This window comes from Pleurodeles waltl, chromosome 3_1 (assembly GCF_031143425.1).
Source record: "Pleurodeles waltl isolate 20211129_DDA chromosome 3_1, aPleWal1.hap1.20221129, whole genome shotgun sequence".
Classification (NCBI taxonomy): domain Eukaryota; kingdom Metazoa; phylum Chordata; class Amphibia; order Caudata; family Salamandridae; genus Pleurodeles; species Pleurodeles waltl.
This window is the reverse complement of record NC_090440.1, coordinates 615,737,256-615,758,406: the sequence shown is the minus strand read 5'-3', so window position 1 is coordinate 615,758,406 and position 21,151 is coordinate 615,737,256.

Genomic DNA, 21,151 nt, shown 5'->3' with positions numbered 1-21,151 from the left:
GTCCTTACATTCAAATGTACATACTGGTTGTCCAAGACACAGGCCCTCATTTCAACATTGGCGGTTAAAAAAACGCCTCCGCCGCAGCGACGGCCGCCAAAAGACTGTTGCCGTGGCTACCAGCTGTCTGCCATAAAATGACCACAGCTAGATTTCGGCCTCAAGAATGGCGGAAATCCAGCTGTGGCCATACCAGCAGATGGCAGTAAGGTGGCGCTGCTACCACCAGCAGCGCCACACCAGTAGACTGCCAATAGCCGTATTATGACAAACAATACAGCCTGGTGGTGTGCTGCTGGCCGTAGCAGCGCCCCATCCTGTCTCCTGCCAGAAGAACCCCTAGATCCAGGTAAGTCAGGTCTCCGACAGGGAAGGGGGTGGGCGGGGTGTTGTGTGTGAGTGTGTGAATGTATGTGTGTGCGTGAATGCGGGTGTGTTGAGTGTTGAATGAGTGTGTGCATGTACGGATGTGTAAGTGCGTGTATGTTGTGAAATGTGAATGCGTGTCTGTTTGGAAGTGTGCGCGGATGTGTCTGTGATTGGATGTATGCATGCGAGTATGTATGTGTGAATGTGTGTGTGTATGCGTGTGTGTATGACGGGCGTGGGTGTTGGGGAGTATGCGGAGGAAGAGGGGGGTCGGGGAGATAACTGGAGAGGTGGGGGGTGGCCCTATCAGCAACAGGGAAGGAATTCCCTGTCACTGATATGGCCTACCGCCATGGTTTTCGTGGCATTACGAACGCCACGAAAACCATGGCGGTAGGCGGGGTCGTAATCCTGTAGGCGGCACAATGGTGGCTGCTGGGCTGGAGATGGATATCTCCAGCCCGACTGCTGTTACCGCTGTGGAGGTCAGAGTGTCACATTGGCGAGTTGGCTTCAGCTAACCCGCCAATGTCATAATGTGGCGTTAAGTACTGCAAGCCCATTGGCGGTATTTACCACCACATTATCGCCGACCACCGGGGTCGTAATGACCCCCACAGTTGTCAACAGAGAGGATATTCCATTTTAGATTCTACTAATGGCATTCATTTTGATGAAGAGAGGTCTGAGTGCAGTCAGCAGTCGCTACCCACAACGTATTTTGCAAATTTTTCACTCTGTCTCGGCTGAGAGGGCAGTATGTTTCCATATCATAGTCTCTATGTTTGTTTGCAAGATATACTTATGATCATAAACGTAATTTCATCTCTATACTTTTCTTTCCCTTTTTCATAATGGGGAGAGATGTGATCATAAAGGTAAGCCACTTTTCACACCCTAATTTGCATAAGCAATCCAAGAGATACATCACAGGAGAAAGGACAGTCTCTTTACACAGAGTTAACACGCAAAAGGCTTGTCTCAGGATACAGGGCAGTTTCCCCCCCCACGTCTACTATCCATACCTATCAGCAGTCGAAAAAGTATGAGTAGAGAAATGCATTTCTATCAAACCCCACTAGAGACACCCATAATCCTGGTGAGATGTGTTAGCAGAGAGACAACTTCATTCCCAGACAGCACTCCAAATCACTGTTGTTCTAAGGACAGGTTTCAGGACAGGTGCCACTGCTGCACTACACTATACTGTATATTCAAGTTGTCCTGGAGATAGGTATAAGTGCAAAAGACAAAGGGCCTGATTACAACTTTGGAGGAGGTGTTAATCCGTCCCAAAAGTGACGGTAAAGTGACGGATATACCACCAGCCGCATTACGAGTCCATTATATCCTATGGAACTTGTAATACGGCTGGTGGTATATCCGTTACTTTACCGTCACTTTTGGGACGGATTAACACCTCCTCCAAAGTTGTAATCAGGCCCAAAGTTTCCCTACATACTAATGTATATATCTGTCATGCTGGGAAGAGCTGTGGATGGACAGGGAAATACATTCCCTCACACTAATGAATATGGTTATTTCCTTGCGGAGAGGTGTCAGTGGGAAGGCTAGTACTTGGTATACTTAATATGGAATAGTGAGGTCTTACATGTGAGGTAAGTACCATCCCCATCCTACTATGCATACCAGTGGGCCTGGGAAGGTGTAACTGGAGAGGCAGTGTTTCTTTACCCTCTGCCCTACACAATAGTTATCTTAATGCAAAGTCTCAGTGGAGAGGCCAGTCTCTCCCCATAGTCTAGTAGCGGGGATTATAAGGGATAACTATTGTATTGAAGGAAAATGCAAAAATTTCCCCTAATGTGTTTTTCTAATCTCACAAGCATTTAGCCAAATCACAGGTAAAAAAAAAGTAGAGGGGAAGCGAAAATCTGGTGCATGTAAATCATATCTATACAAACAGCATATGTTCAGTAAAAATGCAATTTTGATTGTAGAAGTATGGTCTCTTGTGAACGCAAACACTGCCCCCTCTCAGTGGATGCAGAGGACTGTGCACTTGACTTTCATATATGCAAAAGGATACAGATAGTATAAACAGCATACATAGTGAAAGTATAGAGTAGTTCTGAAAATAGTTAATTTATGTAACCTTCTGACCAATTGTATTTTTGTTGTGTTTTTTACCATTTTAAACTTTTTTTGTATAGCACAAAAAAAAAATCCCCTTCAGAGCAAAAAAGGGGAAAAATATAAAATAAAATGTTTAAAAAAACACAGCACCCTTGGTGGGCATTTATGATCCTGGACAAACCTGTCCTGTGCAGCACTGCATTTCTCAGAAGAATAAAAAAATCTCTTTGTTCTGTGCTTTGTTCAGGTATGCAGGGTTGTTATCCGTTAGAGTGGTGAGTACCTGAGCAGGCACATTGTCACCAGATTGTAAAGATGTGGACACCCCAGATGAGTTATCAAGCTCCCCAGCTCAGGCTAACTCAGCCCAAGCAAGGCGTTCAGGGTACATAGTAATCAAAAGTCACCACATCTCAGTACTACTCACAGAATATTTCTTGAATCCGGCTGCCCGGACAGCACTGTTTTTGACATATCTGACAAATTACATATTTGGCAGATACTTTCGTCCCACCAAGCCTCATCTGAAACAATTACCAGGATTGCCAAGGATTTTACTGGTAGATAAGGTGGCTGACTTGCAGGAACAGAAGTAGGGTTCTCATATGAATCAGATGATGACATTCTGATCACAAAAAATCAGCAAAGTCAGATAGGTATCCAAAAAGGTATAATTACAGAAAAACACAATAGGCAAATTACAAAAGAAGAGAGTGAATCTTTACTTGCTAAATAAAGACAGCCATGTGAACCAATCACAATCCTTCTATGGGATCTCTTTCCTCTCCCTGTGTCTTGTGGGTATCTCATGAGAGGCCCACAAGATCGTAAGAAACTGAGAACTTTCCTAATATCGCTAATGGAACAATACATCAACTGTTTTTGTACTTTAAACAGCCCTTCTAGTGACTTACTTTCGTCAGATCTACAAAAATGCACTGTTCTGAAGTTAATTTCAAATGTATGACCTCAAGAGCAGATCGAGAGAGCCGACAGGAAGTATAGCCCCCTCATAGTACATGCAAAGGATTGCGTGTTTGGCTGCCACATTGTTCTCGCGAGAGCCATAAGTCTGCAAACAAAATATTTATTACACTATACATATTGAACTGACTTTATTTTTAAAAAGTATTACTTAGTAATAATTGACAAGATGAAAAAGAACTATGAACAACAGATTAGAATGAAATTTATAACTCTACAATCTCATGAGTCTCCCACATACAACCCACTGGAGCAATCACACACCTTAAAAATGTATGTTTGTAGTGAATGCAAATCATGTACAGTATATGAAAATTGATCAGTGTCTTTTTTAAATATAAATATGATGTTTATGTAAAAACAGATACAAAGACTATGAAAAGCATGCTGGGATTATTTCTGAATATGTTAGTTACAACAACTAAGAAGTTGAATATTCTCTGCACAAACATTGTTAGAGTAGTTAGTTTCTAAGTATTTATAAATGTATTTTTTTTAAAACCCTAGAAATTCACTGAAAAAACAAAGGTTAAAGTAACGTTATAGTTAAGTGAATTTCTCAGTGACAGCGTTTTATTTAGAACTAAAAAAACAACACGGATTCACCAGTTATAGCTAGCTGCACTAACTATATCTGTACCCCTGCCATGCACTGCTTATGACCTGAAATATGACATCACTCATGACATGTTGTACGACATCATTTCTAGCATCACTGATGATATCTCAAACGACATCATTGATGACATCACTGATGACATCACTAATTACATCAGCCAAGCTTAGTTTTTCCAAATATTACTGTATAAATTGCTATGGCTTTACACGTACTATAGTTCACATTCACAATCAATTAAAGATACATGGAAAACCCTCATTGAGTATTGTGTTCAATCTGTATACATCTTTTTAGAGAAAGCCACAATAGTGAATGCCAATTCTAAAACAAATGTCCTACTACTGACAGCTTTTATCTGTATCAAACTCTTGATACACACTGAACCTACATTAAGAAATAAAGTTTATATCAACAGGGAACTGCGTACTGTAAACAGTGTTTACTCAATGGACAGAATTCTCACTTGTAGCATTCTTCATCCTTTGCAGGAATCAAATGCTCACTGAGGGCGACGGACCTTTGGACCCATCAATAGAGTGTGGTAGAACCACCAAACAAAATCCCTGTAAAGCAATAATTAATTTAGTTAGTGTGACCCATTTAGCCAAACAAGAAAAACTGCAGTCAAAAATAAAGTTACGGTTTTTATTACAAACTCAAGATTCTCAACACAAAGGGCCTCATAACAAGTTTGGCGGTCTTTTGGGAAGACTGCCGCAGTGGTGGCCGTCAAAAGACTGCCATGTTGGTGGTAACCCAACCGCTGTATTGAGTCACATAATGAAGGCTTCCAAAATTGAGCAAACAATCTGAAACCGCCAGGACACTGGAGGGCGAAAAGAGGTGGCCCCACCAACAGCACCACCAGACAAAAATCCACCCACCAGATTACGAACCAGAAATCACCACAACGGTTCTTCCATTGGCGGTGTGAAATGTCACAGTCTGAACTCACATCACTCAGAACACCACACCACATTGGATAGTTTGAATACCCCACACCTGACATGCATACACACACCAACACACCAACTCACTGCACTATATGACACATCCCTACATGATCCATAATATTTTGCATCCAGAACGTCACTCACAGCCACAGACAAGCAAAAAAAAAGTAAAAATAGCAAATAATATACACACATACACATTTCACTCAGCACTCAGCCCACATCAGCACAACATACACAATACACACATTAGTACCACACACAATCCACGTCAACCAACACCCACTTACATCACAGCACCTACACCTGACCATTTCCCAAACTTTGCACCCTTTCACTTTGAACACACACACCCTATTCACAACCGCTACCATGTCCACACAAAAGCACCCATGTTTCACTGATGACGAGTTTAGGGTATTGATGGATATAATTGCCAGGGTAGAGCCACAACTGTTTGGAGCACAAGTCCAACAAACATTGATTACCAGGAAAATGGAGTTGTGGCAAAGAATAGTCGACAGGGTCAATTCAGTAGGTAGTCATCTACGTACAAGGGAGGACATCAGGAAGAAGTGGAACGACCTACGGAGGAAGTTGCGTTTCATGGCATCATGCCACCAGATAGCCATGCAGAAGACTGGAGGTGGGCCCCCACATCCTCCCCCATAGTTCACATCATGGGAGGATAAGGTCATGGACATACTGCATCCTGAGAGCCTGAATGGAACACCTGGGGGACTAGAGTCTGATAAGTACCCACAACAGTCATGTGATACATTTGTCTTGTCCTGCTGCTTCCTCACCGCCCATTTTATTTAAAAGCCCTTATGGGCTACCTTACATTGCAGGGGAAGCCTTAACACTTCCCTCGCAGTGCCAAAGCTTCAGCAAGCACGGAGCTGCTTTGATACAACTCCGTGGTTGCTGAAGCATTTAATCTATGACCCCTGCAGAGCTAAGGTGTCAGGGTGTTCCAACCATGGCCCCTTTTGTTTTTTTCTACTTTATTTGGTACTCAGTTGAAGCCGACTCCCAAGATGGCTGACAACACTTCAACAGCTTCTGTTTTTGAAGTGTTATCAGCCAATCAGATCTCAGTACGAGAATATTAGTGGTTGCAAATCCTTCCTGTCCCTCGATATACAAATTTGTTTTCCCCTTGATTTCTCAAAAACTACTGGAATTACATCAAAACAGAAAAGCACTCTTTTTGGACCGGAACATACCCTCCTGCCAAATTTGGTGTAATTCTGTCGAGTAGTTTCTGCGCTATCGCTGTTATTAGCGCATCTGACCTTAATAATTAAACTTACAAGGGGACCTGAATAGGTCGATGAACCTTTTGACTCGCAACTAAGATGTTTTTTCCATAGCTCCAGTACATGCATATCAATAATCAATAACCAATATACAATATCAATAATCAACAACAATGACCTCAATAATCAATGGAGTCAGTAATTACCATGCACCATGACCTTTCAGTCATGAATAAAAACACCTTTTAATAAAAATGTGAATATTTATTTCCCTATATTAACAATGCTAAGGTCATGTAAATTAATCTCAAAATCAAATGAAACACATACGTTTGCAAAAGTATTTGCAAAAATAGTCTCAACATACAACATAATGATCCAATAATGAGAAAGAATAATGGACAAAAAGTATGTAGTGATGTACAAGGACTATTTTCCCAACTAGAGAAACTTTATAGAAAAGAGATAACAAAAAACTGGGAAATCATCAAATTACAAAAATATGTTGAAATGGGGAGAGTACCAAGGGGGCTTTGCATTTTCACGTTACCCAAACATCCTGGTATTAAACCTGAATTATTACTTGAATGGGGAGAAAACAGTATGACTTGCTCTCTCAATATGATGCTAATTTTGATTAAATATGCAAAAATAGATGTGAAGGAAATTGAAGAAAAGTTGTTAACATTACAGAGTACAGATTTAATCACTAAACTAAGATCAAAAATGGAAGAAAGACTGGATAAACATGAATTGGAAGTTGAGACACGAAAACAACTGAAATTTCAGAGAGATGAGAATGATTATAAGAACAGCACAATCTTGACATTTGCAAAGAGGTTTGAAATTATCAAACAGAAATAGATACAACAGATTCAAAAGTAATTATTCTTACTGCAACAGAAATTGTGAGGGAGTCTGATGTTGAGATAAGTGAAAGTGAAGATATTGGTGAATCAAGAATAAAGACAACATTATTAGAAGAAATGCAAATTATATATCAAGACCAACAAACATCAAAAGGCAGGGGCCGAGGACGCAGTCAAGGCAGGGGCCACCTAAGAACAAGATTCACACAATTAAACACAGAAAAACCCAGAGAGAGAGAGTAAGGAAGAAGCTATCCATTACGCAAAAGAAATAAATGCAAGTAATGACATTGAAGAAAATCTTGTGGTAAATCTGTCAGATTATGAACTCTCAAAAGAAGAGAATAAAGTGTTAAATAAAGGTCTTTTTTTCTGTCCTGAGCATCATCTGGACAGAGTTAAAACAAAAATTGACATGTATAAATTCATAAGAAAGATTAAACTAGCTAAACATTTTGCGAGACAACCTATTGAAAATAAGGAACCAATAAGATCACATTCGGATACTGAACCTTAGACTGAAAAGATACAAGATGTGCAGGTATGCTAAGAATTGATGCACAATTTTGAGAACGAGGAAGTCACCACAATACAAATCATGAATCAGTTGGGTATTTCAACTAATGACCATACATATAGTAATTTCAAGTCTAAATCCAAATTCTGTCCTATTCTTAATCCAGGAAATAAAGTGGATTTGTTTTATGATGTGTAATAGCTGAGTTGGAAATTATACAAAATCAGAAACATGATCATGGGGCCGAAAACATGACTCAATTGGAAAGAAAAATTCCTAATCAACTAATGAGCAATGACAGAATCATTATAAAACTAGCTGATAAAGGGGGTGATATAGTCATTTTGAATTCAAGTGACTATGTTAAAGAAGCTATGCAACAGTTGAATGATATACAAAATTATCAAAAATTGGATACGAATCCTACTTTAGAAATATTGAGTCAGGTTAACATGCAGTTAAGGCGATGGCATCAAGAATTATTGATTAATTCAGAAGAATTTAAATTTTTAAGTCAAGATTTTCCAATTACACCAATGATATATTTTTTACCTAAAATTCATAAAACTCTTAAGAATCCCCCAGGAAGACCAATTATATTGGGTTGTGGTTGAGTCTTTGATAACATCTCTAGATGTGTGGACTACTATTTGGCTCCTATGGTAGCCTCATTGAGTTCATACATAAAAGACACAAGAGACCTTTTAAAGGCAATAGCAGATATATCGTGGCAACCTGATTTTCTCTTGGTAACCATAGATGTGGTGTCATTGTATACGTCAATTCGTCATGAGATTGGTCTCTATGCTTTAGAATATTTTTTGAAACAGAGAAACATAAAAGAAACAAATCATTCATTGATGCTGATAGAGATGGTGAAAATGTGTCTCGAAAACAATGCCTTCCTATTTAATCGTCAATTATATAAGCAAAAACAAGGTACAGCTATGGGAATCTCATTATCTCCAAGTTATGCAAACCTTACTATGGGATGGTGGGAACGAGAAATAGCAAAGCAAGATCAATATCTGGAATATGTGAATAGGATTGTCTTGTGGCTTCGGTATTTGATGATATTTTCATAATATTTAATGGATCTAAGGAAGACTTCACATCATATTTTCAATTACTAAAGTATAACATCTATGGTCTACAATTTACCTTTCACATCAGCTCAACACAAATACATTTTCTAGATATTAAAGTATATGTGGAAAATAATCAATTACATACAACGTTAAATAGGAAAGAAACATCTAGGAATAGCATATTACATGGGACAAGCTTTCACGCTAAACCACTATTAATAAGCATTTAATTTTAATTTGAGGAATTTCTGAGAACTAGAAGAAATTGTTCTAATGATGCAGAAATGGATACACAATTCGGCAATGTTAATCAACGATTCCTCAAGAGAGGATACCCTAAAGTGAATGTAGAATTGGGAGCACTAAAAGCCAAAAAGAGAAGTCGTCAGCAAACTTTGCTTGATAATAAAGTCAAGATCCCTGAGAAACAAGAAGACAATGAGGGACTGCGACTAATATTAACATATAGTAAAGAAAGTAAGACAATTGAGAACATTTTCAAAAGATATTGGAAGATTTTAAGGAGTGATCAAGATTTGAAACAAATAATTGGAACTAGACCACAAATAACTTATAGGAGATCAAAATCTTTAAAAGACATGTTGGTCAGAAGACACTATGTAGAGCATCCTAAAATAAACTGGTTAAACAAAAGTGTAACTGGGTTCTATAAATTTAACAAGTGCAAAGCATGTCAAATTGCGAAAAACATGAAATCTTTTGTGGATTACAAAGGAAGAGAAGTACAGATTGTACAAAGGTTGACTTGCAATAGCCAGTTTGTGGTATATCTGATCCAATGTGAATGTGGACTTCAATATGTGGGTGGCACAATCTGCCCACTGAAGAAGAGAATACTATAACATGCTAAAGCAATTCTAAATCAAGATCAAAGTTATGCTTTGGCTAGACATCATAATAAATGCCACACCACAGATTGGAAAAGTATATAATTTTTTGGTTTAACACAAGTAAATAATAATGAACGTGGAGGAATTAGAACATTACTGTTGAGACAACTTGAAAGTAAGTATATCATTCGACTTTGTACAAAAATCTGATTTGGGTTGAACGTGGATGAAGAACTTTTTGTACACTCATAATGAACCAACTATACCAACAATGATTAATTGAGGGGATTAGTACAATATTGAACTGAATGATTATCAACAACTATTGGATTGTTTGTGGGCACATGCTAAGTTTTCTATCAATTGGAAAATAATCATTGTGGAATACAATGATTGATTGAATGGGGAGGATATGGCTAATATAACACTTAATTTAATGTTAGAACAGATATGATTGAATCTGATATGAAGGATTGATAGTTATTATGTTTAAATAATTGATTTCCTTGTTGAGGTGATGTTGAAATTTATTCTGTAAAGGCACTTAGCCGACATTTAACGATTAATAATCTGAAACAATTTATATTTTTCTATTTACATGAGATAACATCATAAGCAATATATGGTTTGATAATAGAGCAAGACGAGATTGGTGATAATCCTATCCTCAAAAAATGAAAAATGACAAGAATATAAAAAGAAATACATATATAAAAATATACAAGTAGGTATATGTATAACATTCTCATGATGAAAATTTAGCGCTTGCAAAAATGGAGGCAACACTTTTAAAATGCAGAAAATAACATTGGTTATCAGTCTCATTTATATAGAAGTAATTATTGTAATGTCATTAAATTTTCTATTGGACATTCTTTCAAATTTAGGATTCTATTTTGAGTGATATTTTTTATTTTTATTCTTTAAATTTCGCTTTCATATACGCTTTTGTACAATGTCAAACTACCATAACCAGAATGCAATGGGGCGGTAACAATGACATCACACTATTTAAGGGTAGTATGAAAAAAACTAATTTACAGCGAGCAAGACTCAAGTGAAGTTGAAACGCGTTGGTGGTTGCTATTCTTATCAATAAATCTGCCTAAAGGAACTTTGGAGTACGGTTAACTACTTTTTAGATACAATATATATATATATATATATATATATATATATATATATATATATATTACCTACTGGATGTCACCAGTAGGTAGTTATATTTAGTTTTGCTTTTCCATAGACTGAGCGTTTTTTAGTTTGCTGATTATTTTGGCCCTGTTTGATAAATCTTCACAAAACTTTAAAAAAAAAAAAGTTTATGAACCTCAGCTTGGACCTGTAGAGATACAGGGTGATCCGTCAGCGTGGGCTGAGAAAAAAGGAGGGGGGGGCTCAAAATATAAAATCCCCAGGCATTTTCCATAGAATTCTTCAGACATGGCTACAGCAAAAACTCCTTAACAGAATTACACCACATTCGGCAGGAAGATAGATTTTGTTTTCCAGATTGTGGTTTTTGTGATTTTGTGTGAATCTGTTCAGTAGTTTTTCATAAATTAAGGGTAAAAAAAATTGTATATTTGGACTGGGGGGTGAAAAATTCTACTCTGCTGGGAGATTTCGCAGAGTTTTGCCTACTCTGTGCTCCTCTTGTAGCATTGAGTTCCGGCAAAACTCCTCAAACTGCTGCATGGCAGATTTTTTTCCCATGTGTGGCTCATGAATGTTAAGTTGGTGAACGTGAGTGAGAAATTGCATGCTCTAGCATGATTGTCAGGTGCTAGAATGCCTTCCGGTGAGATTTCTCAATGTAGGCAGTAATGGCAGGTCACAACCGTTCATGTTGAGAAAGATGGCGCTCGAGTATAAAATCTACTCGAGCAGCAGAAAAAAGCATCACCCTCTGGTGTGCTGTGTGCTGCTGTTCGTGCTGATTTTACAGTGCGGAACAAGCTCCTGGTGTTAAAAATCAGCTCAAGCAGTTAGTCATGCCCGAATTCCATTAGCTCATCAAGTTTTTATGTAACTCAATAGATTTTCATTGAGTGAAACTCCTCCAGTCCTGCCCAGGCCTACTGGACATTTGGGCTTGAAAGAGTCTTGCGGGCATCCTGCAAAAGTGTGAATTCAAAAATGGAACCCTGTGATTGGTCGAGAAACCCATTTTTCCCATGATCCTTCTTGATCTCGTGAGAGCAAGAGGCTCACATGAGTCTCATGAGAGTGAGCTCTCTGACAGGGTAGCTGTTGGAATGTTAGAAATGAAATGGCAGCCATTATTGTTTACTATGAAAAATTTGAGGTGTTTGAAAATTAAGTAAAAAGCTATGTCAGGGGACAGCAGAAAGGTGTGCCGTTCCCTTAGATTTAGGGAGGAGATGTCTAAGGGATAAGTAGTGTGATAAAATTAAATTTACATGTTATTTAACTACTTTTTACAATCTTGAGGGTCTCTTGCAAGACCATGAATAGTAAAAAGCGGTAGATGTATTCTGAATACACTCCATCAATAGGAATGCATTTTGTGGTCATTAGTATTGAGAGGAAGTGTGTAATAGATAAGTACTGAGATGAGTAAATGGTTAATTCCTATTTTCCAAAAAAGTTACTATGTTGCGAGACTCTCACAGGATTGTGTACAGCAAAAAAGAAAAGGTGATCTTTGAGTACTCTATTATATGCACACTTTGTAAGAGTTGTGAGCAGGATATAGTCTCTTCCCATACCCTATTATGCGCATCCAAATTCAGAGAAAGGGGTGTTAGTGGGGTGGACAGTTCCTGGACAATGCACACCTGTCAACCGAGAGAGATCTTAGCAGACAGGCCAGTCTCCCTCCAAACATCCTACTATGCATACCCATCATCTGAGACAGAATTGTGACAGAAGAGGCCAGTTCATGTACACAGCCTCATACGCACACATGCCATATGAGAGTGATGTTTGACAGGAAAAGATTGTACATGCCCTTCTATGTACAGCCATCATCAGGGACAGAAGTTGTGACAGAAGAGGCTAGTCCATGTATAAACCCTACTACACACGCCCATCATCTGTGATAGAACTCTCACTGGAGAGGCCAGCCTTTCATCAAACTCCCTATTATGCACACCCGGGGTGTGAGAGAGAAGTCTGGAAGTAGAGGGTTCTCCATGTAGACAACCTACTATGCACAAGCATCATCTGAGACATAGGTCTGACAGAAAAGGCCAGTCCATGTACACACCCCAATATGTACACCCGTCATCTCAGAAAGAAGACTAAGTGGAGAGTCATTCTCTTTCCATGCATCCTACTACTCAAACCAATCATCTGAGGGAGAGGTCTGGAAAGAGAAGGGAAGTCCATGTACATCCCTTACTACACACTCCATTTACCTTAAGAAGAAGTGTAGAAAGAGAGGACAGTCCTTGTGGACACAATGCTTAGCACACCTTTTATGTAAGAGAGAGGTCTGAGGGAAGAAGCCAGTCTCTCCTCACACCCTACTATGTACACCCATCACTCAAGAGAGGAGTCTCACAGGAGAAGCTAGTCCTTCCATATACACTATTATGTACACCTGTGATCTGAGGCAGAGGTCTGTGTGGATACCCCAGTCTCTCCCAAAACCCTACTACACACACCTATCATGTATGAGATAGGTCTCAGCAGAGAGGATACTCCATCCACATACTACGATTTTCCTATAATTTTGTTGCGATTCTGTGAGACTCTCTGGACAGTAGCCCACAAGCTCAGGGTGTAAAGCTTGCTGCATTGACACTTGCAATCTCACCAGAGACTCGTGAGACCATGGGGTGAATGTACTGAGCCTATCACAAGGTGTTTACGATCCCGCTAGCCTCTCACGAGATGTACATCTTATGATACCCACATGGACAACTACTGGGACTGCCACAAGGTATTTTATGATCCCGCAGGAGTCTTGCAAGATCGTATGGGGGAAGTAAAAACAGGCATAAGGCTCAACCAATAGTTACCATTCATATTGCATTATAGAAAAAGTGCTGTTATGTCATTGGGTTCAGAATCAGGGATAGCTCAGATTGTTCCTGGTGATGTGGAGGCAAAGGAAGTCTATTGGAATTGTGCTCACCTATTGGAGTTGTGCTCAGAAGTGACTGAATTTGGTACTGAGGCAGATCGGTATATCAGAAACTGCTCTAAATTCATGTAATTAGAAATATACTCTATGAATTTTGTTGAGAAGTATCAGTAAGTGCACTACTATTGGTAAATGTATTCTATACAACATTTAATGAGTCAAAAGCTGTTTGTAGAGCTGGATATTTAATAATATAGGTTTTGAGGGGTAGACTTATAATGTGGAGAGTTACCACCAAGTATTGGATGTTATGTTAAAAATGAATTGTTCAATCTGTATGTAGCTGTAAGTAAAAGAGGCAGTGTTTCTGAAAATTATAAAACAAAGCATCTTCAATCTGTTAATACAAGTACTAGTGTTCTATGAACCTTAATTTGCTCATATGTTACCTCTGCGGGATGTTTGAGTGGAGATATTCCAATTCCTTGAATAAAGTACTGTTCTCACTGTTAGGAAAGATGTGTGAAGGAGAATATGCTACTTTACAAATTGTTCTGGAACCATGTTTGAAGGCATACTTTAACTTAATTGTGGATATAAATGCAGTTCTTGAGCTGTGGATTGTTTTAACAAAAAAGAACCTGAAGTTAGTTGTGCAATACATACAAATATGTGATTGTGGGTTAAAATGTAGAACTCTTCAGAGAATGTAGTGATATAGCACTGTTATCAATTACTGATCAGTATGTAAGATCATTATATTTTTTATTATTTAGTCTTTTTTTTTAGAGAAAAGGGAAAACACAAGTTCTGAAAAACAGAAGTAATATGCACACAACATATCAAAGAGTAAAACACAAATTGTTCATTTTGGAATAATGTTGGAAAAGTAACTGTGTGGAAAGTCAGGAAAAAATGAATTGCACAAATGATGTTGCAATTACTTGGAGAAGCTTGTTCTGTGTACCACTCTTTCTGAGGGCAAAATGATCTGCTTACTTAAGCAGCAAAAAAGTGCTTTATTTATATAAGGAGGGTTATTGTCTGCTTGAGCAGTGAGTACCTGGGGAGAGGTTCAGTTGAAAGAATGTGAGGCTGCTAAGAATTGTGTAATTTGGCTACACAAGCTAAGTTTGCCTTAGCTTTTCTTTTCGAATAACTGTATTTACAATACTTCTATATTCCTGTAAAGGATGTAACACATCGGTTGTTTCTAGTTTCCCATCTGAACTCGTTTTTGCATATATTTGTTTTAACAGACTGTTTTGCCACCTAGCCTGCCAGAAAAAGAATATTAAATGACTTATTGTTTGGAAGACCACTGTGGCTGAAACAAAGGAAACGAAGATCTATGTAAATCAACATCCAGTAAGCAAATAAAGCAAAAGGGGAAGAGGTATTACTGCCTAGTAAAGACAGGGAAGAAAATATATAAATAGTTTGTAAAGCTTATTGTTTTGTTTTTACTACTGTTGTTCTTGTAGCTCACTAATGTTGTTATTGTCTATTATGTTGTTAGACTGCTTTTTTAGTAAAATGTTTTAAGTTACTACTCATTTTTTTCCTTAATAGTTTTTAAATATTTGAGTCATTACAGTCTTCTAATGTTTACTTAAAGTGGCAGTTCATTCTTCAAGAACCTTAACTGTTCTGCTGCATGTATAAATTAGTTTAAGGGACTATAGACAGATTAGTGTTTTTTTTCCGGTTGCAGAATAAAGACTTTTATACAAGAGGCAGGTTTTGGCACAGAAGCAAAAGCATTCTCATAGTATACTACGCACTGCTGTCTGCTGGTGGAAAGGGCAGTTCTTTTGCACATCTTAGTATATATGCTTGTAACTCTGGAGATAGGTTTCAGCACAGAGTTCATTCTTTGTGTACATCATACTACACATGCTTGTCCCCATAAGGAGATATCTGAGAGAGATGACTGCGTCCTTACATTCAAATGTGCATACTGTTGTCCAAGACACAGTTGTCAACAGAGAGGATACTCCATTTTAGACTCTACTAATGACATTCATTATGATGAGGAGAGGCCTGAGTGCAGACATCAGTTGCTACCCACTACATATGTTGCACATTTTTTACTCTGTCTCGGCTGAGAGGGCAGTGTCTTTGCATATCACAGTCTCTATATTTGTTGGCAAGACATTCTTCTGACCATAAACGTAATTTCATCTCCATACTTTACTTGCAGTTTTTTATAATGGGGAAAGATGTAACCATAAAGGTAAGCCACTTTTCATACTCTAATTTGCACAAGCCATCAAAGAGATACATCACAGTAGAGAGGCCAGTCTCTTTACACAGAGTTATCATGCTTATCCTGGTGAGATGTGTTAGCAGAGAGACAACTTTCGTCCCAGACAGCACAACATATTGCTGTTGTTCTAAGGAGAGGTATGAGGACAGATGCCACTGGTGCACTACACTATACTGTATATCCAAGTTGTCCTGGAGATAGGTGTTAGAGCAAGAGCCAAAGTTTCCCTTCATACTACTGTATACATCTGTCATGCTGGGAAGAGCTTTGAGTGGGCAGAGAAATCCATTCCCTCACACTAATGAATATGATTATTTCCTTGCCGAGAGGTGTCAGTAAGAAGGCTAGTAAATGGTATAATTAATATGGAATAGTGAGGTCTTACATGTGAGGTGAGTACCATCCCCATCCTACTATACATACCAGTGGGGCAGGAAAGGTGTAAATGGAGTGGCAGTGTCTCTTTACACTCTTCTCTACACAATAGTTATTTTAAGCCATAGTGTCAATGGAGAGGCCCGTCTCTCCTCATAGTCTAGTAGTGGGATTATTAGGGATAACTATTGTAATGACGGAATATGTAACATTTTCCCATAAGTGTTTTTCTAATCTTACTAGCATATAGCTGGATCACAGGTAAAAAAAAGTGGAGCAGTAGTGAAAATCTGGTGCATGTCAATTATATCTATTACAACAGGATACGTACAGTAAAAATGCAAATTTGATTGTAAAAGTATGTTCTTGTGAGACTCTTGTGAACGCAAACACTGACCCCTCGCAGTGGACGTGAAGGACTGTGCACTTGACTCTCACGGAAGGCTCATGAAAATCATGCATGCTACATATGGGAGCATCATGGCTCTCGTGAGTCATCAAGAAGGAACAAAAGGGGATAGATAGTAGAAACAACATACATAGTGAAAGTATAGAGTAGCTCTGGAAAGAGCTATTTTAAGTAGCATTTTGAACAATTGTATTTTTGTTGTGTTTTTTACCATTTTTACCTTTTTTGTACTTTTTTTAAATGGATAGAACAAAAAAACATCCCCTTCAGAGCAAAGAGGCGAAAAATGTAACAAAAATTTTTGAAAAACAGTACAAGCTAGGTGGGCATTTATGATCCTGGACAAACCTGTCCTGTGCAACACCGCTTTTCTCAGAAGAATAAAAAATTGTCTTGCATAAGCAGCAAAAAAGTGCTTTGTTCAGATATGCAGAGTTGTGATCCGTTACAGTGGTGAGTACCTGAGCAGACACAGTGTCACCAGACTAAAAAGATGTGGCTGCTCCTGATGAGTTATCAAGCTCTGCAGCTCTTGCTAACTCAGCCAAGCAAAGTATTCTGGGTGCAAAGTTCTCAAATGTCACCACATCTCAGTGGTACTCACAGAAAATGTCTTGATCCGGCTGCCTTGACAGCACTCTTTTTTACATATCTTACAAATTACATATTTGGCAGATACTTTGGTCCCACCAGGCCTCATCTGAAACAATTGCCAGGATTGCCAAGGATCCTATTGGTAGCTAAGGTGGCTGACTTGCAGGAGCAGTAGTAGAGTTCTCATAGGAATCAGATGATGCCATTCTGATCACGGAAAATCAGAAAAGTCAGAGAGGTAGCCAAAAGGTATAGTTACAGAAAACCCCAATAGCTAAATGACGCAAGAAGAGAGAGGATCTTTCTTTGCTAAATAAAGACATCCATATGAACTAATCACAGTCCTTCTTTGGGATCTCTTTCCTCTCCCTGTGTCTTGTGGGTGTCTCATAAGAGTCCCACAAAATCGTATGAAACAGGTAACTTTCCTAATATCTCAAATGGAACAATACATCAACTGTTTTTGTACTTTAAACAACCCTTCTTGTGTCTTACTTTCTTCGGAACTACAAAAGTGCACTGTTCTGAAGGTAATTTCAAATGTATGACCTCAAGAGCGGATCGTGAGAGCTCGACAGGAAGTATAGCCCCCTCATAGTCCGTGCAGGGGATTGCATGTTTGGCTGCCACACTCATCTCCGAGAGCCATAAGTTTGTGTCAGAGTCACCAGATCCTCTGGGTCTGTGCACGTTCCCAACACGTCCAACACAAGACAGCTCCAATACTCTGATTAGAATGTCACAGAGTCTAAGAGATTCCAAGTGGGGGAAAGGGGATTAGGTAGGGAACAGCTGGGAAGGAGACCTGTAGGAAGCAAAAAGGTTAAAACACTCAATATCAAGATTATATCATATTAATAATTACTAGACTATGGTGGTCATTCTGACCCTGGCGGTCTTTGACCGCCAGGGCGGAGGACCGCGGGAGCACCGCCGACTGGCCGGCGGTGCTCCAATGGGGATTCCGACCGCGGCGGTAAAGCCGCGGTCGGACCGGCACCACTGGCGGGGTCCCGCCAGTGTACCGCGGCCCCATTGAATCCTCCGCGGCGGCGCAGCTTGCTGCACCGCCGCGGGGATTCCGACCCCCCCTACCGCCATCCAGATCCCGGCGGTCGGACCGCCGAGATCCGGATGGCGGTAGGGGGGGTCGCGGGGCCCCTGGGGGCCCCTGCAGTGCCCATGCCACTGGCATGGGCATTGCAGGGGCCCCCGTAAGAGGGCCCCTACATGTATTTCACTGTCTGCTGCGCAGACAGTGAAATACGCGACGGGTGCAACTGCACCCGTCGCACAGCTTCCACTCCGCCGGCTCGATTCCGAGCCGGCTTCATCGTGGAAGCCTCTTTCCCGCTGGGCTGGCTGGCGGTCTGAAGGCGACCGCCCGCCAGCCCAGCGGGAAAGTCAGAATTACCGCCGCGGTCTTTCGACCGCGGAACGGTAACCTGACGGCGGGACTTTGGCGGGCGGCGGAATGAGGGCCTATGATTCTAAAAATTGTCATACTGGAAACATGATAACTTAAGCATGGACTAAAATAACTAGGCCTCAAAATGTCTGGATACATGTGAAGGAATCAAGAAAGATTAATACAATTTTCCAATGAACCTCTCAATGAAATGTTACACATGGATTAGAAACATCAGAACCTTCTAGAATTATGCTTTCAAATTCAAGCATAGTCTTTTGCATGAGGACCAGGAAATAATCTGAATGATTTCTATAACACCATATGAATTGTACTTAAGGAACCTATTATGCACATACAATATAACATCTAGCATTCTAACACTTTAGGTTTTCTTAAAATGCAGGAATATGAATTGCGCACATTGCAGATTTCCACAAGGGTTTATAAATCCCATGAAATGATTGCGCACAATGAATAACATGAGTTAGACACAAGAAATTAATCGCACGTCTTGCCGATTCAAAGGCCACCAAGTAAATGCCATGAAGTGGTAGCGCACAAAGAACATCGTGATTTAAGCACAAGAAATGAATCGCGCGTTTTGCCGATTTGAATACCACCATGTGAATGCCACAAAATGGTAGCGCACAATGAGTAACATGAGTTTAGCACAAGAAATGAATTGCGCGTCCTGCCAATTCAAATGTCACCCCGTTGATGCCATGAAATGGTAACACACAATGAATATCATGAATTAAGCACAAGAAATGAATCGCGCGTTTTGCGAATTCGAATGCTAACTTGCTAATGCCATGAAATGGTAGCGCACACTGAATATTCATGAATTAAGCACAAGAAATGAATTGCGCGTCTTGCCGATTCGGATGCCACCATGTGAATGCCATGAAATGGTAGCGTACAATGAAATACATGAATTAAGCACAAGAAATTAATTGCGCGTCTTGCCGATTCGGAGGCTACCATGTGAATGCCATGAAATGGTAGCATACAATGAATAACATGAATGAAGCACAAGAAATTAATCACACATTTTGCTGATTCGAATGCTACCTTGTAAATGCCATAAAGGATAGTGCACAATGAATATCAAGAGTCTTGCACGTCTTGCCGATTCGAGTGTCAGCATGTAAATGCCATAAAACATCAAGCGCTCATTCACACGCACAAGAGCAAAATTGTTTTATCATGCAAATTAGGCCCAAGAACTCGAAAGCCTTCAAGAACGGGATCGGGGGCCCAGCCCGACCTCCGTCTTACCGCTCTGAACAAGAATCACCGACAAAGTGAAAGGGCAAGGCCTGGAAGATCAAAGCAGGCCTCCGGAACAGGAGTTCAGGAAGTTGCTGCTGCTCTGCACCGGGACCTCTGAATAGGGAGCACGTGGAGCTGGGCTGGCTCCCTTATATAGAGTCTTGGCCCAGCCCACAAACCACACCCAGGCATGCTGCAGGGAAAGCTTCTAGTAGGCCCTGGAAAGGGACCACACCCTGACACACTCTGAAAGCCTGCAGCAATACATTGCAAATGAACAGTATTTATAAGCACCTTGAACATAAGTCTTCAGGATTAAACTCTGCAATGCAAAAGATTAAACAACAGCATATCAGCACAATGCATAAATTATGCTATCTTGAGAGTGCTGGGTTTTTGCATTCTAGTCGCCCGTAGAGCGCGCACTGCCCTGATGTTGACAGTTTGTAAACAAAATAATTATCACAATATACACACTGAACTCAGTTTATTTTTAAAAAGTAGTATTTAGTAATAATTGACAAGATGAAAAGCAACTCTCTACAACAGATCAGAATGAAATTCATAACTCGATCTCACAAGTCTCCCATGAGCCACCCACTGGAGCAATCATACACCTTAAAATGGATATACTTAGTGACACATAGGAAAAACTGATCAGTGTCTTTTTTAAATATAAATATGATGTTTATGTAAAGACAGATACAATGACTACGGAAAGTATGCTGAAATAATTTCTGAATATATTAGTTACAACAACTAAGAAGTTGAATATTCTCTGCACAAACACTGTTAGAGTAGTTAGTTTCTAAGTATTTATAAATGTATTTGTATTTGAAGAAAAAACTAGAAATTCACTGAAAAAAATAAAGGTTAAAGTAACGTTATAGTTAGGTGAATTTCTTAGTGCAGTGGTTCCTAACCTGTGGTCCGGAGACCCCTGGGGGTCCACAAAGCCTTCTGAGGGGGTCCGTGACAGCTTAAAAATGAAATAATATTAACAGATTAGTTTTCCGGCTTTCAGTAATGACTCGGTAGGGGGTCCCCATGCTCCAATAATGATTCAGTGGGGGTCCCTGGGTTACAGAAATGATAAAATGGGGGGTCCACAGATGTCAGAAGGTTGGGAACCACTGTCTTAGTGCCAATGTTATGTTT